This window comes from Trachypithecus francoisi, unplaced genomic scaffold (genome assembly GCF_009764315.1).
Source record: "Trachypithecus francoisi isolate TF-2019V2 unplaced genomic scaffold, Tfra_2.0 Lachesis_group9, whole genome shotgun sequence".
NCBI classification, from domain to species: domain Eukaryota; kingdom Metazoa; phylum Chordata; class Mammalia; order Primates; family Cercopithecidae; genus Trachypithecus; species Trachypithecus francoisi.
The window spans coordinates 22,684,214-22,696,623 of record NW_022681474.1 but is presented as its reverse complement, the minus strand read 5'-3'; the positions used below and the strand labels follow the sequence as shown (position 1 = coordinate 22,696,623).

The 12,410-nt window shown below is 40.5% G+C and overlaps 1 pseudogene; it reads right to left on the bottom strand.

The window, feature by feature from the left end:
* Positions 1-2,850: 2,850 nt before the first annotated feature.
* Positions 2,851-12,026, bottom strand: LOC117082227 (annotated as a pseudogene).
* Between the last annotated feature and the right edge of the window lie 384 nt (positions 12,027-12,410).

Here is a 12,410-nt window from a genome sequence, read left to right as displayed (position 1 = left end):
AGCAATTTTCCTGCCTCAGTCTCCCAAGTAGTTGGGATTACAGACATGCACACCATGCCTGGATAATTTTTTGTATTTAGTAGAGATGGGGTTTCACCATGTTGGTCAGGCTGGCCTTGAACTCCTGACCTCAGGTGATCTACCTGCCTCAGCCTCCCAAAGTGCTGGGATTACAGACTTGAGCCACCACACCCGGTCACATCATCGTTTTTGAATCCATGTTATTCACTCATTCCTCAGTTAACCAGTAAGAGGACCTCATGTTTATCATTCTTATCCATGGTTTTGCATTGATAAACATATTTTTATGTGTGTAAACAGTGCATATAAATTAGGTGCAACATTTTAAATTTTATGCAAATTTGATAAATTTATATACTCTGAAATTTGCTTTTTAATCCTCTTCCCAACATTATACTTTTTAAGATTTACTCATGCCATCCTTACAGATTCAATTTATTCATTTTTTCTGTTATGTAATATTGCATTAGATAACTATGCCACAATTTATTTATCTGTTCTCCTGTGGATGGACATTTAGGTTGTTTCTGTTTATTCACTAATATACACAATGAGGACAAATCTTATTGAAGGCCAGTTTCTTCAGGATTTGCACCTGTAAGTGGGATTCCTGGATCATTGAGCAAGAGCATTTGCAACAATTAGATTGTTCAAGATGGTTTCTGTTATGATTTGTCTGTGCCCTTACCCAAATCTCATCTTGAATTGTGGCTCCCATAATTCCCATGTGTCATGGGAGGGACCTGGTGGGAGATAATGGAATCATGGGGTGGTTTCCCCATACTGTTTTCATGGTAGTGAATAAATCTCACAAGATCTGATGGTTTTATAAGAGGAAACCCCTTTTGCTTTGTTCTCATTCTCTCTTTGCCTGCCACCATATAAAACGTGCCTTTCACCTTCTACCATAATTGTGAGGCCTCCCCAGCCATGGGCAACTGTGAGCCTATTAAACCTTTTTTCTTTATTAATTACCCAATCTTGGGTATGTCTTTTTTTTTTTTGAGGCGGAGTCTCGCTCTGTCGCCCAGGCTGGAGTGCAGTGGCGCAATCTCGGCTCACTGCAAGCTCCGCCTCCCGGGTTCACGCCATTCTCCTGCCTCAGCCTCCCAAGTAGCTGGGACTACAGGCGCCCGCCACCTCGCCCGGCTAGTTTTTTGTATTTTTAGTAGAGACGGGGTTTCACCATGTTAGCCAGGATGGTCTCGATCTCCTGACCTCGTGATCCGCCCGTCTCGGCCTCCCAAAGTGCTGGGATTACAGGCTTGAGCCACCGCGCCCGGCCGGGTATGTCTTTATTAGCAACATGAAAATAGACTTATACAGTTTCCAAAGCATTTGTATACATTTATACATCCACCACCAGGAATTGGTGCTCCTGTTTTTCCAAATTCTCACTAACATAGTTTTGTCAGACATTTAAATTTTTCCTGAAAGATGAATAGGACATAATAGTCTGTTGTTTTAACTGGAGTTTTCCTGATGCAATCTTTCATAAGTGCTTTGGCTATGCTAGTTTCCTTTGCATCAATTGCTTATTTTTTTTTCTATTGAGATGTTTTATTCTGATTGGGTCATACAAATTCTTTAGATATTCAGAAAACTAATTCTTTGTTGGTTAAAATTCCCCAATTTTGTTTGTTCTTCAAAATTGTGGTAACTATTCTTGGTAAGTAAGTTTTTTGTATAAATTTTAGAAGTACATTTGAAGTTTGACAGAAACCTTGTTGAGATCTTGATTGGGACTGCATGAAACTTACAGTGTAATTCAGGGAAAATGAACACTTTTCTCATATTTCCTCCAAACCAGGAGCATGTTATCTTTTCACTTATTTGGATTCTTTATGTCCTTCACAAATATTTTATACATTCCTCAACAGAGATCTTGCATATTTCTTGTTAAGTCTATTTCTAGGTACCTTATTTTTTTATCGTGAATGTGATCTTTTTGTTAGTGCAATTTCTTTTTTTTTTTAAGTGCATTGCTTTATTTGGTGGGCTTGGGGAATACATCATGGTGAGAGAATAAATCAATTAAAGTACTACAGATGCAGGGACCAATAACATTAAAAGAGGCATACACAAAATGAGTAGCTGAAATCATTTTCATAAGAGGGCTTGACTCATGGAAGAAAAAATTTAATTACAGTGGCAAAAAATTCTGTATAAAGTAGAAATTGGCTTCAGTAACAACAAAGAACGTGTGTTAGAATGTAGAGGCAACTGGATGTAAAATTCTGGCAGCAATTTAACAGAACAGTCTCAGATGGTTAGGCTGAGACCAACACCTAATTGGGACAAAAGCCTCGTGTGCAGGAAATTTTGGATGATACTTGGAGAAATATTATATGCACATAAACTAAATTGAATTGTTTTCACAAGTGTTGCAAAGTTTTATATCATAAAAGGTGTTTTTTACTACACGTACTTCAGTTTCACAGCAAGAGTGATGGAGAACATCTATACACAGAAGAGAGCATTCATGCAAGATATCTAACTCCTTCATATAATAATGCAAACAGGCCGGGCGCGGTGGCTCAAGCCTGTAATCCCAGCACTTTGGGAGGCCAAGGCGGGCGGATCACAAGGTCAGGAGATCGAGACCATCCTGGCTAACACGGTGAAACCCCGTCTCTACTAAAAAATACAAAAAAAAAAAAAAAGAAAAATAATGCAAACAGTTCAAAATGATTGCACTATGATTATATCTAAGGCTTTCTGCAACAACAAGGTGATGGTTATAGAAGCATGGTCCCTGGTATGAACATCTAGAAAGCAGCCACTCCCTTCTACATGTGTTCTCTTTTTGCATTTCTTTCTTCATTTTTCTTAATCAAGTCTCTGTTGTCATTGCTGCTTTGCAAAACTGGTAAAAACAAAATTGTAATCATTGAACATAGCACTCTGGCAATCAAGACATTTAAAACCTTCAATATTCTGGGGTGAAGAAAACATGGTGTGACATTTAGAGCTCTGATTAGCTAACAAGGTTGTCACAAATTTTCCTGGCTTGGAGACTTTCACAACTGTCCTCATCAAGTCATCATAGGAGGTATGACATACGTTTCTTTTAAAACTAACGTAAGGTTCTGGAGTGATACGAATAGTCCAATAAGTTCTATCTTATTTCATTCCATTCATCGGCTCCCCCAAGAATTGAACAGTGTGGCATCAATGACAGGATCTGGTATCAAGTCATGAATTTCATTCTAGAGAGTGACATCATCTACAGTGACACCATCTTTCATGCAGGACTGGTCCATAACTGCTGCGTCAAACACACTTATCAGAATTTCCAGGGTTTAATCTGTCTGACTGATTACCCCACTCCCTGGGAAACTCAGTACATACAAGTACCAACATCACAATTCATACATCTCATACAACATTCTGCTCCATTTGGGAAAATTGCCTTAAGAATCTCTGTTCCTTCCTGGAAATTCTGGCATCCTTGGTTAAGAAGCTTCATGAAATTCTTACGCGAATAAAAGAAGTTTTAAATTGAGTCAAACCCATTGTCATGTCTAGCAAGCTTCAACATGGGAATCAGTGCTTGCGGAAAGAGGGTAGTTCCACATGTCTGCAAAATGAGACGTCTCTTGGAGACAAACAGGAGACTCTCACTGACTACATAAGCTTCCTATTTGTCAGTTTTGTCAGGCTTAGGATTGAACATTGACATTTTTCAAATGTATTCAGTTGGTGCAAAAGTAATTACAGTTTTTGCCGTTACTTTTCATACTTTTAATGCGACTTACATTATTTTTAATACGACTCACTCAGATCTTGGGGTAGTGCAAAGATCCCCAGATCCTTGGGAGCAGCAAACCTCCAGCAGCTTCTTGTCCCCTTTGAAAAAATGTCTACTTTCATCACCATGAGAAAAGTGAACAACCAACAACTCAGAAAATTGTTTAAATTAGACCTTTTCTCTCACCACTGCCACCACTACTGCAGATTGTTCCAGCTGCGTTACTAAATTCAGGTTGCTTTATTTTCATGCTATAATTTTATATTAACTGCTTAAAAAAAACTGGCAAGTTATAGTGACTCATGCCTGTAAGCCAAACACTTTAGGAGGCCAAGTAGGGAGGATCACTTGAGGCCAGGAGTTTAAGACCAGCTTGGGCAACATAACAAGACCCCGTCTCTATAAAATGTTTTTTAAAATAAAAATTAGTCAGACATGGTGGCACATGCCTGTAGTCCTAGCCTCTCAGGAGGCTGAGACAGGAGGATCACTTGAGCCCAATAGTTGGAGGCTGCAGTGAGTTCTGATCATGTTACTGTACCTCCAGCCTGGGCAACTGAGCAAGACCCCATCTCTAAAAACACACACACACATTTTATACACACACACACATACACATACACACACATATATACACACACACATATATGAGAAACTGTTCAAAAAATATATATATATATATATATACACCCACACAAATAAAATAGATAGAGACTAACAAAATTTTCCAGCTGTGTGTGTGTGAGCGAAAGTTGAATGTAAGTCTGTTGGACATAGAAGAAGATATAGTTCAGTCTCTTGTAGTCCATTGTATCCTCATTAGAGAGAGAAGAGTGAGTGCTAGCTAATGTCACCAGCCATGCTGTGTAAGCCTGCAGTTTCTAATTGTACATTACTGTCGGATAGTATGTGATTTACTTTCTATTTAGGTTTTGTATTCAGCAACCTTGCTAAACATTCTTATTTCTAGTGGCTCATAGATTCTCTTGTATGTCTCCATAAGTGTTCCCCAAAATGTGGTCTCTTGATGAGTGGCAGCAGGATCATCTGAGAAACTGTTCAAAATGCAAATTACAGGCTCAACCTGGCTCACCAAAACAGAAACTACAGATGTGGTTACATTAAGAAACATGAGATGGGCAGATTATGCTGGCTTCTCTTTTTTTTGTTTGTTTTCCTTTTTTTGAGATGGAGTCTCACTCTGTCACCCAGGCTGGAGTGCAGTGGAGCAATCTCAGCTCACTGCAACCTCCACCTCCCAGGTTCAAGCGATTCTCCTGCCTCAGCCTCCAGAGTAGCTGGGATTATAGGCGCCTGCCACCATGCCCGGTTAATTTTTGCATTTTTAGTAGAGACAGGGTTTCACCATATTGGCCAGGCTGGTCTCAAACTCCTGACCTTTAGATCCACCCATTTCGGCCTCCCAAAGTGCTGGGATTATAGTCATGAGCCACTGCGCCTGGCTCTGGCTTATCTTTTTAGGCTCAAATAATCACATAAGTTTTTTAAATCAGAGAAACTTTCCAGGCTGTGACTAAAGGATATGAATATAGAGAAATATAAGGAAAGATACAGGTGGTCATGCTTACACTAGGAAGCAGATTCTCCCGTAAAGTCTCTAGAAAGAGACAAAATGCTCCCAATACTCAGATTTTAGTCCACGGACATGGATGTCAGGCTTCTATAAAACTGTAAGATAATAAATTTGTGTTGTTTTAAGTCACTTAGTTGGTAGTAATTTGTCACAGCAGAAATAGAAAATCAATACAATTTATATTTAGTAAAATTCACCCTTTTCGCCTGTCTTTACAGAGTTTGACAAATGCATGCAGCTACGTAATCACTACCACATTCAAGATATAGATTTCCATCACTCTAAACTATCCCTTTATGGCACTTTGCAGTTAAACTTGTCCCCACTAACTCCTGGCAATCCTTGACTTACTTGCTGTTACTAGTTTTGCATTTTCCAGAATATCATATAAATGAAATCAAAGAGCATGTAGCCCCTTGTGAATGGCTTTTTTAAAAAAAATTAGATAGAGTCTTGCTCTAATGCCCAGGTGATCGTAGCTCACTGCAGCCATGTACTCCTGGGCTCAAGCAATCCTCCCACCTCAGCCTTTGAAGTAACTGGAACTACAGGTGTTACCCACCGTGCCTGGCTAATGCATGTGTATGTGTATGTGTATGTGTGTGTGTGTGTGTGTGTGTGTGTGTGTGTGTGTGGCGGGGGAACAGGGTCTTACTGTGTTGCCCAGCCAGGTCTTGAACTCCTGGACTTAAGCAATCTCCTTACCTGTCTCCCAGCGTGCTGGGATTATACATGTGAGCCACCATGCCCAACCTTCAATGGCTCTTTTTACACCTAGCATCATCGTTTTGTTGCATGTTGTCAGTAGCTTGTGCCTTTTCATAGCTGGGCAGGATTCCATTGTAGTAATGCACCACAGTATCTTATCTATTCAACGATTGACAGACATTTGAGTGTTTCCAGTATTGAGTACTGCCTTAAAAGGTACCAATGATATTGTTTTTTTTCAGGTTTGGTGAAGCCAACAGATCAGGAGACAACTGCCATCGGGAAGGTACTTTGTTATTCACAGTTTCCAAGAGAAGGGGTCATGCCATGGTAGGCAGGACCACACAGAGAAGCACCTGGGTCAGTCAGGAGGGAGAAGCAGAGAGGAGACGGCAGAGGCACAGTCTTGATTGTAGTTTTCACAGAAAGGAATGAGAAAGACAGGCCGAGCAGCTGGGCAGGTTTAGGATTCGAGTGAAGAATTTCAGCAGGCTCTAGGCCGCAGGGGTGGTCTCTCTTTGTCTTCATATCTGGCTTTGGGCTGATTTAGAGCAGTGGAGTAGTATCCCAGGATGAGTTGTTTGCCGTCTCTAGGGATTAGCTAACCCAAGAAGGGAAGGTCTCTCCCTGAATCCATAAATTCCCAAGATAGCGAAGCATCATAGAATATAGACAGATTTAAAAACATGATTACTGTAAGTATTATTAATAAAGTTGCTATAAACATTGCATGTAGCTTTTTTTGTGGGTGCATGCTTTTATTTCTCTTGGATAAATATCATGCAACTGATGAGTCATACGGTAAGTGTGTGTTTAACTTATGAGGAGCTGCCAAACTCTTTTTCAAAGTGGCTGTACCATACACGTGGACATAGAGAGTGGAAAAATGGACACTGGAGACTCCAAAAGGTGGGAAGAGGGGGAAGGCTGAAAAATTACCTGTTGTGTACAATGTTCATTATTTGGGTGATGGTTACACTGAAAACCTAGATTTCACCACTATGCAATATGTCCATGTCATAAAAATGTACTTGTATTCCCGAAATCTATAAAAGTAAAAAGTTTTAAGAAAGGTTGGGCGCGGTGGCTCATGCCTGCAATCCCAGCACTTTGGGATGCCAAGGCGGGTAGATCACGAAGTCAGGAGATCGAGACCATCCTGGTCAACATGGTGAAATCTCGTCTCTACTAAAAATACAAAAAAATTAGCTGGGTGTGGTAGCGCACGACTGTAGTCCCAGCTACTTGGGAGGCTGAGGCGGGAGAAGCGCTTGAACCCAGGAGATGGAGGTTGCAGTAAGCCAAGATCGCATCACTGCACTCCAGTCTGGCAACAGAGAGAGATTCTGTCTCTAAATTAAATTAAATTAAAATTAAAAATAAGACAAGGTAGCTATACCATTTTGTGTTACCACCAGCCATGACAGTTTTTCCTCATTCATGCTAACACTTGGTATTGCCTTTTTTTTTTCTTTTAGTTCTAGTCATTCAAGAACTGTATTGACTGTAGTCCCAGCTGCTCAGGAGGTTGAGGTGGGAGGATCTCTTGAGCCTGAGAGGTGGAGGTTGATGAGCCAAGATCATGCCACTGCATTCCAATCTAGGCAACAGAGTGAGACCCTGTCTCAAAAAAAAAAAAAATTTGACACATCATCGTGGTTTTAATTTGCAAGCATCTTTTCATGAGCGTATTTGCCATTTGCATATTTTTTCACTGAAATATCTGTTCAAACATTTTATGTTTTTTTAATTAGCTTGTTTTGTTATTATTATATTCCTTGATATAGTCTGGATACAATATCTTTATGAGATATACATTGCAAATATTTTTCTGTTTTACAATTATTAATGAATGCCAAGTTTTATTAAATGCCTTTTTAATCCTTTTTAAATTATGTGTTTTTTCTTTAATCTGTTATTGTGGCTGATCATATACAAATTTTCTAAATTTTGAACTACCTTAAATTCCCGGAATAAATGTCAATTGATAGTGCTAGTTTAATACTTTGTCGCATTTATTCACTAATATGTTCTCTCAAATTTTATAATACTCATAGATAATCTACAATTATCTTTTTTTCTGCCAGTCTTTGTGCATTCTTGATATCAGTGTCATTCTAGTTAGATTATGCAAACTGGTTAGTTTCTCCTTATCTTAATTTTCTGAAATAGATTGTATAAGAGTAGCTGCCTCTCACATAATCAAACACATCAGGTCACAAGTCAGCTCCCTTTATTTTTATTATTACTTTTTCAGTCCTGCAGACTGATCTCTGGAGATGTTCATTATTTTTCTCCAGTCTGGATTGGGATTGGGTGCACCCTTGGCCTTCTGCAGCTTTTAGTTCAACAGCATCCTGAGAATTCTTTTCACTTTTTTCTGCGTTGTGTACTCTGTTCGTAAGATCTACTCTCTCTCTCTCTCTCTTTCGCTCTCTCTCTTTCTTTTTACTGTCGTTTTGGTGGAACATATCTTCCCAAAACCTGAAAAATGGTCCATAGGGAATACACTGCTCCTGATAACTTGCATGTCTGAAAATGTCTAGCCTATACTTACACTTTTAATTATTTGACTGGAAATAGAATTCTAAATGATAAACCATTTCCTATACGTTTTGTAGGTAATTTCCTATTCTGTCTTTTAGGGCAGTTATGGAGTAAGTTGATGCCATTCTGATCCCTTTGGTATGTGGCCTAAACCTGTCCCTCTACTCTCTTCTTATCCCTACAAACTCCTGAAATGTCCGAATGATAATTTTAATATCTGTCAGTTTGTTAGGCAGTGTGTGATATCTCATCACTTAATGAGACCTTAAGAATATTTGAACTGAAATGCTAGGAGTCACCTTGTGGATTCCTTTCTACATAGTGAGGCAAGAAAATCCACAAACACTAATGTGTTCACCAAGTGGAGAAATCCACCAGACATAGGACATGAGTTAAATTAGGCCCATTTGTCAAATAGATGGAATTCGATTCACATTTACTCCATTTATCAAATGAGACAGCTCTTCCTTCTGTGTGATTTTCCTCCCCACTTTCATTTACTTCATGCTGAAGAGAAAAGTCGATGGTTTGGGATGAATGCTGGGAAAAGAGAGTGCTCACCATAGATTTCTGTCATAATATACCTACATATAAAATTTCTTTAAGCCAAGTGATTAAATGAAAGGTTAGAACCTATTGCTGACATACTGATGTGACCTAAAAGACACATATATTAGTTTTAAATTACTTCATAAATTAAAACAGGTTCCGAAATCTTAACATTATGTTAAAGTGAAACTCATGGCAGCATCCATGATTTGTTTTACCAATTAATCTTAAACAGGATAAGGTTGGCAAGACATGAAAAAAATGATCCAACAAAAGAAATATCTTAATACGCAGAGATAATTATAAAGCATAATGCCAAACAAGCTAGAAATACAAACTCTGGAATTACCCACCCAGAAATACCTATGCTTGTTCCCTCACCCACAAGTCATATCCCATCTCTCCTCTTCTCATCCTGCACTCTGTGTTCAGGGGTGCTGACCTAGTTGAACTTCAGGCTTCCTTTTTTTTTTTTTTTTTTTTTTGAGATGAAGTTTCACTCTTGTTGCGCAGGCTGGAGTGTAGTGGCACAATCTCGGCTCACTGCAACCTGTGCCTCCAGGGTTCAAGCGATTCTTCTGCTTCATCCTCCCAAGTAGCTGGGATTACAGGCATCCACCACCACGCCCAGCTAATTTTTTGTATTTTTAGTAGCGACGGAGTTTCTCCATGTCGGTCAGGCTGGTCTCGAACTCCTGACCTCAGGTGATCCGCCCGCCTTGGCCTCCCAAAGTGCTGGGATTACAGGCCTGAGCCACAGGCTTCCTTCCTCTCCAGGTTCTGATTGGTAATGAAGCGGTGTCGTTTGTCTGGGCTAAATACCTGAGGTTCGTCATCTCACACCAAGGAAACCGAGGATGTGGACACACAAGAAGAGAGTTTAAGAGTGGAGGTTTAATAGGTGAGAGAAAAGAGAAAAGGTCTCTCTCTTGCAGAGAGAGGGGGTCCTGATGGGTCGTCTGGTTCCATGGTGAAATCCATGGGGTTTTACAGACAAGCTTGAGGAGGCAATGTCTGATTTATATATGGCACGTGAGATTGGTAGGACCAGGTGTGCCATTTGCACAGCATGCGAAGAAGCTGGCCATTCTACCCTAATCTTTTATTATGCAAATGGTCACCTGGCCGGCACCACGTTGCCTGCTTTTTTACTGCACATGTGGCGACAAAGGAAAGGGAAGAGGGAACCTCCATGTTGAATATACCTGGCTTGAATAGAGAGAGACTGTAAGCGTTGAAGAGAACCGGGAGATTACTAGAGTTGTTGAACACAGAAAATAAGATCTTGGTGACTACAAGTCAAAAGGGAGAAGAAAAAGACTATAGGCTGGGCGCGGTGGCTCACGCCTGTAATCCCAGCACTTTGGGAGGCCGAGACGGGCGGATCACGAAGTCAGGAGATCGTAGACCATCCTGACTAACACGGTGAAACCTTGTCTCTACTAAAAATGCAAAAATTAGCCAGACGTGGTGGCGGGTGCCTGTAGTCCCAGCTACACCGGAGGCTGAGGCAGGAGAATGGCGTGAACCCGGGAGGCGGAGCTTGCAGTGAGTGGAGGTAGCGCCACCGCACTCCAGCCTGGGCGACGGAGCGAGACTCCGTCTCAAAAAAAAAAAAAAAAAAAAAGACTATAAAAGGTAATATGAATAACTTTGTAGTTTTGGGTGCCAGTGCCAGAAGTCAGAATGTGCAGAGAGGTAAATGGCTTAGGAGGAAAAAGACGTTAAAGATATCTTCTGGAATGCAGGTGGAGGGGTGAACGGCAGCTTTGGGGAAACCAGTGAGCTTGGATACAAATATGGGCACGCTTTTACTTTGCGGGATTGACGCCAATAGACTGAGATTTCAGAGGGAAATAGTCTGGGTGCGCTGCGTGAGAGCAAGGGATCTGGGCATGGAGGCCATGAAGCAGAAGCAGTGAAGAAAAGAGAGACGAGAGGAAAGAGCGCCCCGTCTTTTGGTGCCACTGAGATTTGGATGAAGGGGTTTCCAGGAAGACAGGGTTAGGGACAAAAGTATCAGGTAAGGGGAAAGAAAAGGTCAGGACAATTAAGAATGATGAACCCCTTGGGTATTTTGGAGGCAGAAGTCAGACTGACAGGATGAGGAAGGATTAGGGAAAGAAATGGCAGAGAAAGGACATGTAATTTTTACACATTTTGAGGGGATGATGATGTGAGCAGGAAACAGCCTTTCGAAATGGGTAGGGAAGTCTACCTAAGATTTATTTGAAGTTTTTTCCCAAAGCATACAGAGAGTGACATTTTCATTTCTTTTCTTTTTCTTTTTCTTTTTCTTTTTTTTTTTTTTGAGGCAGGGTCTTGCTCTGTCTTCCAGGCTGGAGTGCAGTACAACCACAGCTCACTGCAACCTCAACCTCCTGGGATCAATTGATCCTCCCACCTCAGCCTCCCAAGTAGCTGGGACCCCAGGCACGTGCCACCACACCAAGCTGATTTTTAAATTTTTTGTAGAGACAAGGTCTCGCTACGTTGGCCAGGCTGGTCTTGAACTCCTGGGCTCAAGCAATTCTCCCACCTTGGTTTCCCCTAAGTGCTAGAATTATAGGCATGAACCACTGCACCTGGCTGGGAATGCCATTTTCAATCTCATTTATACTTTCGTTTTTGCAATTTACCTCTCCTGTCCTTTGGTTGAGAGGTGGTCTTTGGTAGCATTATGGATTCCAGCATTCCAGGACACAGATTTGTGTGTATCTTTTTATTTTCACAACCACGTACAGCACATTTAAACTTTGCTTTATGGCATTACCTCAGCCATTCTGCAGATGATGCTCCCAAGACTTCAGTGAGTTCTCTTTTGATCTCTTTAACAGAGTGAACTGTTGACTCCATTCAGACATTCTTATACCCCTTTCTTATGCCCCTTATGCCCCATTTCCAGTCTCTACTTCCTTTTTATTTATTTATTTTTTTTGTGTGTGTGAAACTCCTAAAGCAAGTCTTGGCATTTAATAGTCCATTCAAGTTACAGGTTTTGAAATTTGATTTTTCATATTAGAAAATAGAAAACATCCATGGCAAACTCATGATTAAAGGGAAAAGAAACAGTCCTACTTCCCTGATTCAAAAAAGAGAAAGGAAAATTCTTATTTCTTCCTAAGAAAGCTTTCGATCAAATTGACAACACTAGATTTTTATTACACAGAAGCTCCCAAGATGACTTTATAGGACTGGATAATCATCTCTTAATTCCTTGCAGGAAAACCTTGAAAAGGT